The 11,118-nt window shown below is 52.5% G+C and overlaps 1 non-coding gene across 1 annotated transcript; it reads left to right on the top strand.

The window, feature by feature from the left end:
- The first annotated feature begins 2,791 nt into the window (after nucleotides 1-2,791).
- Nucleotides 2,792-2,899, top strand: LOC111820863 (U6 spliceosomal RNA). Its single transcript, XR_002824354.1, has one exon. It is a non-coding gene; the product is annotated as a U6 spliceosomal RNA (small nuclear RNA).
- The last annotated feature ends 8,219 nt before the right edge of the window (nucleotides 2,900-11,118 follow it).

Raw genomic sequence — 11,118 nt, forward strand, 5'->3', positions numbered from 1 at the left:
TTATGAGTCACCTGGGGGTGGCTAAAAATACCCCCCCCCCTTAACTGAATTAGAATCTCCTAGAATTCTCCGGCTTGGTGGACAGCACCGGCCTGAGGTTCCAGAAGCCTGTCTCCCCCAGGTGAAACACCAGGATTCTGCTCAGGGAGGCCTTGACTGTGCTGCCGTGCCCTCCCAGCGCCCCTCTTCACCCTCGGGGTCTGGCCTCCGGCGCCCCTCCTCCCTCCTCTCCTCCGCTGGGACTCTCATCCCAGCCTTCCTCCGCCCCCTCCACTAGCTCCTGGGAGCCAGCAGCCCCTCCTTTCCTCTCCTCCCAGCCGGCGACTCTCAGCCTGGCTTGATTTAGTGGGCGGCGGAGGAGAAAGGCAGCTTGAAAGAGTCTCTAAGAGCTTGGTGCTTGCCAGCACTTATCTGGAAAGGAGAGGCCCCGAGGGGGGAGGGGGGCCGCAGGCTGAACACACCTCGGCGGGGGTGGGGGGTGGGGCTTGGCGAGCCCGCCATCATCACTGCTCTCTGCTGGGGTATTGGCACGGAACCCCTATCTCGGGCTGGAGATGCGGCGGTTACACACCCTCTCCATCCCCGGCGCCAGTTTCCTTTCTGCTCTCCCTGCCATGCACCGATAGGGGTGGAGGGGGAGGCTGGGGAGGGGCAGGGGGACACCCTTGCAGGCTGGGTTCAGCGCTATGCAGCCCGAAGTCAGGAGCTCAAAGAACCCTGGGTTAGGAGGGGTGTCAGGTGGGCTGGACCAGCCTCTTTGGTGGTGCCTTGTGGCTGCTGGCTGCCTTTTTAGGGACGCCCCAAGCCTTTAGGTTGTGCTCGTTCCCCTCCTCCTCCTCCCTGATGAAAAATACAAAGAAAAATGCGCCGGTGCCCAGGTCCGGGAGCCCCAGCCTGCGGGATGGAGAATGAAAAGCGGCCCCAATTAGAGGCTTTGGTTCTGCAAACTTGATGCTCGGCACTTGAACTGTCACGGCGGAGCCTTAATTAGCAGCGGCGGGGGAGAGGTCAGGAACAACTCAGCAGTCTTGACAAGCGCGTTATCAAGTGCAGGGGAGCCGGGGCTGCCCGGGGAGCGCGGGCGGGGCGCGGGGAGTGGAGGGAGGGGATGGCCGGGGCGCTGCGGCGCGCGGGAGGCGGCGCGCGGCCCAGCGGAGCAGGGAGGGAATAAAATGGTTGCTGCGAGCGGCCGCGCAGCCCCGGCTGGTGGTTCGTGAAGCCTCCAGTGGGGGCGCGGAAGGCAGATAGGCTGCTCGGCTCCCTAGCGCCCCGGCACCTCCCCGGGCTGCCCGCGGCAGGCGAGCGGGGGCGCACAGCGCGCGGGGACGCCCCCGGCTGCTCCTTGACCCTCCCCAGGAGTCCCCGGGCTCCACCCCACCCCCGTTTCCCATCCCGAGACCTTCGCAGCTATGCCGTGAGCCCCACTCTGGTCGCACCCCGTGTCCCCGGCCCCGGCGGGCAGGAGAGGGCGCACAGCGCGCTGGGACGCCCCCCGCTGGCCATGCCGGGAAGCCCCTCCTAGAGCCCCGGGTCCCGTGGCTGCGTGCCAGGGGCGCAGCATGCTCGGCCTGAAGACCTGGTCGTCCCTGCTCCAGACCCTCAGTAAGTGTTGGTTCGCCGCCCCGCGGGAGGGTAAGGAGGGGGCCGGGCGGGAACTTCCCCTTGCGCCTCCCGCCTCTCCCTGGGCCTCGATTTACCTCCAGGTCATGCACGTGGTCCCCAGGCACGCAGCCCGTTGAGCCTAGCTTGTCTGTCAACTCGGAAAAGAAGCAAATCGATTTTTTTTTTAAGTAGAACGGCCCCATCTGCCCCGTCTGGCTGCCCCCCTCGTCATCTAGCGCCCCGCCTGTGAGAAGCGTGGAGAATCACCTTCAGGCTTTTGTCTGGGGAAGGAGCCGGTCTGCACCAGCCTTACTCTTTGCCCAAGGATCAGCATTATCCAGGCCAGTTAGCAATCTGAGGCAGGGGTTAGCACTTTCTGGGCCCTCTTGTCATGCAGAAAACCAAGCGCCTGGGAACCAGAAGGCAAAAAACGGGGGCGGGGAGTGGGGGGGAGTGGGTTTCTTTCCCTCTTACTTGCAGAGGCCGAGGCTGAGGCCGTGGGGTGGGATGTGGAGCTTCAACTCTTTGACCACAATGTACCCTCTTCCCACTCCTGGACGCCTGGCATCTCCCTGGGCAGGCCGAGCCCTCCAGGCAGGAGAACTCTCTGGGGTCAAGGCCATGACCTCGAATGGCTGGTGTGGTTAGTTAGGAAGAGAGGTGTCACGGGAGCTTCTGGGGGCTGTACAGAGAAGGAGTTAACAGGGCTCTAAGGTGAAGGTGAGGCCTGGGCAGTGCTGGAGCCACTGAGGTGTTTTGGGCCTGAGGGCAGGCAGAGGGGAAGATGGAGAGAAAGCCGTGAGGTACTGAGGTCCCTCCAGGGTGGCTCTGATGACACACAGGATGGGGAGGTCTCCCTCTCATGCAAGGCCAGACATCTGGCCTCCAAGTGCCTCACGTGCAGCCCCTTTCTTCCAGGTGGGCCAGTGCAGGGAAGAGGGGAGTGGCTGTGGGCCCGCCCAGCTAGGAAGCCAGTATTTGGATGAGCCACATAGCGGACAGGCCAGGGTGCCCCTCCTGCACTCCATTCCATACCCTCGCCCCTGAGGAATGCCGTGGGCATCTCCTGGGCCCCCATGCCCTGCCCCATCTCCCTCCCAGCCCCTCATCTCTAGGCCATATTCATCTCTGGGCCATATTCCTCTCTGCGTCTTTGAACTGTGGCTTTTAAAGTGTCTTACCTTTTGAAGTGCTCACTTCGGCAGCACGTATACTAATAATTGGAACGATACAGAGAACATTAGCATGGTCCCTGTGCAAGGATGACATACAAACTTGTAAAGCGGTCCATATTTTTTAAGAGCCCTAGTGGTGCAGTGGTTAGGTGCTTGGCTGCTAACCGAAAGGTCAGCAGTTTGAACCCACCAGCCACTCTGCAGGAGAAAGATGTAGCAAGCAGTCTGCTCCTGTAAAGATTACGGCCTTGGAAACCCTGTGGGGCAGTTCTACTCTGTCCTGTAGGGTCACTATGAGTCAGAATTGACTCTATAGCAGTGGATTTGATTTTTAGGCCTTTTGAAAGCAGGGGTGGGGGGGTAGGGGGGACGTTTGTGGAGAGGTGGTGAACAGTTGATGATTATAGCTCAGTGGGTAGAAAGAGCTTAAATCCCTGCCCATCAGATGTCGGCTTAGTCTGCTTCCACTGCACTCCTGGGGGGCCGGTGGGGGCAGCAGCTTAGAGGGCCGTGGGGGGGGGCTGTTTTCTCCTTTAAACCCAGTGAACCTGCAGAACTCCTCTTATTTAGGCATTTGTTCACCGCTGCTGTCTGCCTGGCTCCTTCTGATTCTCCTTCCTCCCTGTATCCCCTGGGACCTTAGGAGCCCCAGAAGGACCCTCCCCAACTGTGTGACCTTGGCCAGTCATGCAGCATCCTGGAACCCAGTGTCTTAGTTATCTAGTGCTGCTGTAACAGAAATACCACAAGTGGATGGGTTTAACAGAGAGAAATTTATTCTCTCACAGTCTAGTAGTCCAGAAGTCCAAATTCAAGGTGCCAGCTCCAAGGAAAGACTTTCTCTTTCTGTTGGCTCTGGAGGAAGGTCCTTATCATCAATCTTTCCCTGGACTAGGAGCTTCTCGGCGCAGGGACCCTGGGTCCAAAGGACATGCTATTCTCCTGGCATTACTTTCTTGGTGATATGAGGTCCCCACGTCTTTTCTGCTTGTTTCTGTGTTTTATATCTCAAAAGAGACTGGTTTAAGACACAACCTAATCTTGCAGATTGAGTCCTGCCTCATTAACATAACTGCCTCTAATTCTGCCTCATTAACGTCATAAAAAAACAACAAAACCCAACCCATTGCCATCAAGTTGATTCTGACTCATAGCCACCCTATAGGACAGAGTAGAATTGCCCCACAGGGTTTCCAGGGAGCGGCTGGTGGATTCAAACTGCTGACGTTTTGGTTAGCAGCCAAGCTCTTTAACCACTGGGCCACCAGAACTCCCAATTACCATCATAGAGGTAGGATTTATAACACATTGGAAAATCACAATCAGATGACAAAATCAGATCACACAATACTGGGAATCATGGCCTAGCCAAGTTGACACATATTTTTTGGGGGACATAATTCAATCCATGACATTCAGTTTCCCAGTGGTGGATGGCTGATGGTCACGCAGGTTGCATGGGGTGTCTGCAAGGCCTCGGGGAGTCGCTGTGTGCACCACCATCTGCCTAGGGGGGTGGGTACCTGGCCCACTCACTGTGTGCAGCTGTTAAACGCTACACTTTTCCCCCTTGCACCCCTGCCCCCATCCCAAGCCATCCAGGTGCTGGAAGGGTCCTTGCTTTGTTTCCAAAGCCCAGCTGGAAGGCTGGCTGGAGAGGCCTGTGCTAAGAGGAGCTAGAGAGAACTACTTCACAGGAGCCTCTTCCAGGCACAGTGGGGGGCTCACTATCTGCTTACCTGTCCCTGTGTCACTGTGTCACCCCCTCAGTCCCCACCACAGTGGTAGAGGCACACTGGTTCTGCCTCTCGTTTTGCAGGTGAGGACAGAGGCTCAGAGAGGTTCAGCCCTCTGACCAGGGCCACGGAGCTAGTGAGGAGTGGCCAGTGGGAACCCAGCAATCTGACTTCAGAGACCCGACCTCAGCCAGCTGTCTGTGGCCATGCAGCACCTCTTCCTTCAGCTGGCGAACAGCCCGGTCGCTTCCCCACCCACCTGTCCAGGGTAGCCCCTCATCATGCACAGAGTGGACAGGGGGCCATAAAGTTCTGGCTCTTCCACCTTTGGGTGTATACCCCTGCCTACTATTTCAAGCCCCCACTGCCCCCAACTCTCCAGCCAGCTGAATCCCAGGCCATACCCGTCTCTGCCTGGTGCCTCAGCTATTGTGGGGGTAGCATATAGTGTAATGAAAAAGCCCTGATGGTGCAATGGATGGTTAAGTGCTTAGCTGCTAGTCAAAAGATCGGTGGTTCAAACCCATCAGCAGCCTCGTGGGAGAGAAAGACCTGGTGATCTGTTTTTGTAAAGATTATAGCCTAGGAAACCTTATGGGACAGTTCTGCTCTGTCACATGGGGTCACTAAGAGTTGGAATTGACTTCACGGCACCCAGCAACCACGTAGTGTAACAGCGAAGGGTGTTGGCTGGCTCTGGCTCCTATCCTAGCTCTACCTCTTCATTACTGTGTGATTTGGGGCAAGTAACCTAACCTCACTGTGCCTCAGTCTCCCATCTGTAGAATGGGCATCATGGTCCTGCCTTTGTAGAGTTGGGACTAGGTAAGAATAATGACAGACACACTATCAGGTTAATAAATGCCAACTGCTATTATTTTTCTTCCACCCGGAAAGCCCGTCCTGCTTTGCTCACTGTCTCCTCATGCTGAAAGACCTAGCCTGAATGCCAACCTCCTCTAAGAAGCGTTCCAGATTCTGCCCAGCTATGAGGCATCTCTCCTGTTTCTTCCTGTCTTCGTGGCCCATGTTGTTATTTTTCCTTTGGAATCCACACCTTTGTACTTATTTTCTTTCTACTGTCAGACAGAAGCTCCTTGAGGGAAGATCCTTTTCATTCTTATCTCAGAATATCCCAAGGTACTGTGTATACAGTAGGTGCCCAATAAGTGCTTGTTGGATGAATAGACGGCAACTCCTTCTGGCCAGACGAATGAGTGCTGGGTCCCCCTTCCTGGATGTTCAGTGGGCACTTTGCTCTGATGAATCCTGGAATAACATCCAAGGTCTGTGTGGTTACTTTGAGGCATGTTAGAGTTCATTTCCAAGTTCTCTGAGTGGATAAAGTTGGTGGTGGTGTTGTAGACCCAGCCCTAAGAGCTGCATCCTTGGGACTGGGAGAGAAGGATCAAATCTAGACCCTCACCCCTCCCCTGGCCAGGGGACTGTTGGAATAGGGGCACTTTGGGGGTGATCACATGGTCAGTTGTTGAAAGGGTATGGGGTGGATTGCTCCAATGTCAGGTCAGGGTAACCCCACTTTCTGCCAGCCACACCTGCTCTGCAAGGGCCAGGCTGGAAGGGAGGAATGCTTTCATCTTGTGTTGAAACAGAAGGTTGTTGAGCAGCAGCGACACAGGCTGGGTTGTTGGATTAGTCAGAAAGCAGAGTCATCTCGGAACCCCTGGGAGGTGGATGGGGGCTGCGCGAACCCCACTGGCCCCTTGCCGTGACTTCCGCTGCAAATGGGCTCAGGCCAGGCTCTGCCCCTGGGGTTCTGTGGCCTCAAAGGGGCCCTAATGGCAGACACTCTGGCAGCCCAACTTGCCCGGAGGGGCTAGGGCCGTGGGAGATGGGGTGGCCGTCTGTGCTGACCCTCCTGATAGGACCTCTGCCAGTGGTGGAGACTAGTTGGAGGCGAAGAAGGCAGCCTTGTACATGCTTTTGTTTTCCAGTTTTGCAATTAAGTTTTTGCATTATGTAAAAAGAAAAATCTCTAGAAACGCTGAGAAAGGAAGGAGAAGACAAAATGAAGAAATAGGACTGAGCTGGTAGTTGAATTGCCAGGGTCCTGGGTTTAGCATGGTCTTCAGCAGGTAGGTTGCTAGTTAGCAGGAGGCATCTGTTTCTCTGCTGTTGTCTGGTGCAGCCATTAGGAGCCTGGGTCCGGAGCCAGATGGCCTGGGTTTGCACCCGAGATCTGCCTCTTATTGGCTGTGCGCCCTTGGGCAAGACACTTAACCTCTCTGTGCCACAGTTTTTCCTCACTTACAAAAGGGGAAAATTTATAGCACCTACCTTGGTGGCACAGTGGTTAAGAACTTGGCTGCTAACGAAAAGGTCAGCAGTTCAGATCCACCAGCCGTTGCTTGGAAACCCTGTGGGGCCGTTCTGCTCTGTCCTATAGGATTTACTATGAGTCAGAAATGACTCGATGGCACGGGGTTTGGTTTTGGATCTGGTTGGAGTTCCGAGTGGTGCAAACGGTGTATGCACTTGGCTGTTAACTGAAAGGTTGGAGGTTTGAGTCCACCCAGAGGCACCTCGGAAGAAAGGCCTCGTGGTCTGCTTCTAAAAAATCAGCCATTGAAAACCCTATGACACGCATGGGGTCATCATGAGTTGGAGTTGACTTGACGGAAATGGGTTTGGTGGTGTCTTTATAAGAAGAAGGGAGGACAGAGGGAGATGGCCATATGAGGATGGCAGAGATTGGAGTGATGGAGCCACAAGCCAAGGAATGCCTGGGACCACCAGAAGCTAGAAGAGACAAAGAAGGATCCTCCCCCAGAGTTTTCAGAGGGAGCATGGCCCTGCTGACATTTTGAGTTCAGACTTCTGGCCTCCAGAGCTGAGAGAGGGTAAATTTCTGTTGTTTTGAGCCACCCAGTGTGTAGTGCTTTGTTACAGCAGCCACAGAAAACTCGTATACCATATTGTCCCCCTTTACATTTTTTTTCTGAATATGCAAGGCACATCTTTTTTACTAGTTAAGCTAAACTACTATTTAGTTTTAAGAAGACTTCAGGACACATTTTTGGTTTAAGGTTTAAAGATCATCTCAGGGCAGTAGTTTCAGGGATTCATCTACCCTTCATGGCTCCAGAAAGTCTGGAGTCCATGAGAATTTGAAATTCTGTTCTGCAGTGCCTCCCTTTTGATCGGGATTCTTCTGTGGAATCTTTGATCAAAATGTTCAGTAATGGTAACTGGGTACCATCCAGTTCTGGTTTCATGGCAAAGGAGGCAATTGTTCATGGAGGAGGCAACATATTCCATATCCTCCTATTCCTAACTCCTTTCTCTGTTACTCCAGGTGAATAGAGACCAGTTGTGCCTTGGATGGCTGCTTGCAAGCTTTTAAGACCCCAGGTACTACACAACGACCTAGGAGGTAGAACAGAAGCACTAAACATGTTATTAGCCCAATTAACTGGGATATCCCATGAAACCATAACCCTAAACCTCCAAACCTAGGAACCAACTCCCATGAAGTATTTGGTTGTAGCCTCAGCAGCTACTCCTTTTGTTGTTGTTGTAAATATAGCCATCACACAACTTTTGCCAATTCATCTTTTTACAGGTATACAACTTATTGACCACACTTAAAATAATCAGCTGTGCAACCATAACCTTAAACCAGTGCGATTTTTCCATCACCGTTAACCCTCCCTTTCCCTCTCTGTCCCACCCCTGGTAATCACTAATAAACTTTGGTCTATGTACATTTGCCTTTTCTTGTCTTTTTATATAAGTGAGGTAATATAATATTTGTCCTTTTGCGATTGACTTATTTCACTCAGCATAATGTCTTCAAGCTCCATCCATATTATAGCATGTATCAAGACTTCATTTCTCCTGCTAGGTGAGTAGTATTCCACTGTGTGTATGTATATACCACATTTAGTGTATCCATTCACCTGCTGATGGGCCTTTAGGTTGTTTCCATCTTTTGGCTATTGTGAATAGTGCTGCAGTGAACATTGGCATATGAGTCTTTTTTTAATCCTCTACTTTCAAGTCTTTTGGGTATATACCTAGGAATGGAATTGCAGGTTCATATGGTAGTTCTATTTTTAGTTTTCCACAACGGCTATACCATTTTGCATTCCCACCAGCATTGAGTAAGGGCTCCAATTTCCCCACATCCTTGCCAATATTCGTTATTTTCTGTTTTTTGGGTTTTTTTTAAGCCATCCTAGTCGGGGTGAAATAGTATCTCATGGTGGTTTTGATTTGCATGTCTCTCATGGCTAATGACACTGCTCATCTTTTCATGTGTTTGGTGGCATTTTAATGCCCTCTTTGGTGAAATGTCTATTCAAGTCCATTGCCTATTTTATGATTGAGTTATTTTTCTTTTTGTTATTAAGTTGTCGAAGTTTTATAACTTTGGTTATTAGATTCTTGTCGGACACATGGTTTCCGAAGATATTCTCCCAGTCGGTTGCTTGTCTTTTCACTTTTTTGGTAAAGTCTTTTGATGAACGAAAGTTTTTAATTTTTATGAGGTACCATTTATTTATTTTGTGTTTTGCTGTTTGTGCTTTTGTTATTAGATAATCCAGCGTTGAAAGCTGGGCCTTACAGCTTGCCCCTGCTTGTTCTTCTAAGAATTCTTTGGTTTTAGTTTGCACATTTAGGTCCTTAATCCGTTCTGAATTTGTTTTTGTGTATGGTGTGAGGCATGGATCCTGTTTCATTTTTCTGCATGTGGAAGTCCAATTTTCCCAGCATCATTTATTGAAGAGACTCTTCTTTTCCCATCAAATGGACTTAGCACCTTTGTCAAAAATCATGACCATAGATGTGTAGGTTCCCCCTGTATCATTTTTAAAATATGCAGTGATTTAAAATGCCATCTAATATTCCTCATGGACTCCAGGGACCCCAGCATTGTAGAGCAGCTGAGCAGTTGGGAGATCTGAGTTCTCACCTTCCCATGAGATGGGAAGTCACCACACCACTGTTGGCCCCATTTAAGTGGGAGAAACAGGATGGTCTGGTTGGAAGAGGGACTCTCCAGTCTGAAACTAGAGAATGTAGGAATCCAGTCCTTTCCCAGAGGACAGCTGCTCTGGTGGGTCACCTGTGTGCAGGAGGCCTTCGGGGACTCAGAGGAGAGGAGGTGGAGTGGAGAGATGAGTTGTCCTTCCCTGTCCTGGCTGAACCCCCCCAGGTGGCGTTGTGTCTGGGACTCCTGGCGGGTCGCCGTTCCTCTCCCAGGCCTGTGCTGCTTCTTTCTGCTCTCCTGGGACTCCTCGGGCTTGCTAAGGTGAGGCTCGCTGGTGTGGGAGGGGTTTCTCTTTGATGGTGGTAGCATCATCACCTCCTGCCCCCTCCCTGAAACCAGCTCTCTGGGGCTGGGGACTATCTGCCTATCTCCACTGTGTCCCCATCACCCAGAACAGGCCAGTTTTGAAACAGCGAGACTTCGGCTCCCTTACTTTGGACCTGTCATCGGGAAAGACCAATCACTAGAAAAGGGCATCATGTTTGGTAAAGTATAGGGTCAGCGAAGGCGAGGGAGCCTCTTCATGAGATGGACTGACACATAGCTGCAACAGTGGACTCAAACTTACAAGAATCGGGAAGATAGCATAGGACTGGGTAATGCTTTCTTCTGTTATACATAAGGTCGCCATGAGTTGGGGCAGACTAGACAGCAACTAACAACTGGGGCCTGCCGGCATCTCTGGCTCCTTCATGTGACTGCCTGCTCAGCCTCTTCCATGATCTAACTTATCTGACTCCCAGCAGCAGCCTGGTAAACCTCAGCAGAGACTCTTCGACAGATGTGAAGACTGAGGCCTGCAGGTGCGGCACTCACGGCAGGCCCCCTGGGCAGGAGCAGAGCTGGGATCTGAGCCCACACCTGCCTACTCTTGGGTCTCTGACCTCAGGTGAGCTCAGCACCTGGGCTTGGCTTTGTGGAAGCCGCTCTGGTGGGTCAAGGCTGCCGCCACAGCCCTTTAGTACCAGGCTACCCTGTCTTGTTTTTTCCTCAGCCCTCCCACCTCCTGTGATGTTCCTGATGGTGACTTGGCTCCGTTCGCCTCTAGATTTTTCTCCTGTGTCTCTTTTGGGGTGCTAAACTCATTACACTGGTGACCTGCATTTGACATAGCTGGAGTCCTTCATGGGGAGAAAAGCAATTATGCAGAACCCCTTGAGAGAGGTGGGGATGTGTGCGGGACTGTGGATACCCTGGGGCAGGGCCGTTGTCTCTGCTCCCAGGTGGCGGGGGAGCTGGCAAGGCTGCAGAGGGGAGCCAGCCCCTGCTGGGGGTGCCTGCTACCCCTGCTCACTCCCCACAGCACCAGAGCAGAGATGCCCCAGTGACCTTGTCGATGTTTCTTTTAATTAGAGACAATTAAAGCGGTGTAGCGGGTGGCAGGTTCTTCAGGAGAGAGCAGAGAGCCCGAACAGAACCTAGAAAAAATAAAAAGATAAAATAAAACCCAGTGAATTTTTAATAGCGATTATCTCCTGACACATAGCGCGTTGCCATCTGGCAGACACACAAGCCCACTGAAGCTCAGTGCCGGGGAGGGAGGGGGCACGGCAGGCTCCTGCTGCCAGCCTGGAGGAGGGGCGCCCCACTC

This window comes from Trichechus manatus, unplaced genomic scaffold (genome assembly GCF_000243295.1).
Source record: "Trichechus manatus latirostris isolate Lorelei unplaced genomic scaffold, TriManLat1.0 scaffold00053, whole genome shotgun sequence".
NCBI classification, from domain to species: domain Eukaryota; kingdom Metazoa; phylum Chordata; class Mammalia; order Sirenia; family Trichechidae; genus Trichechus; species Trichechus manatus.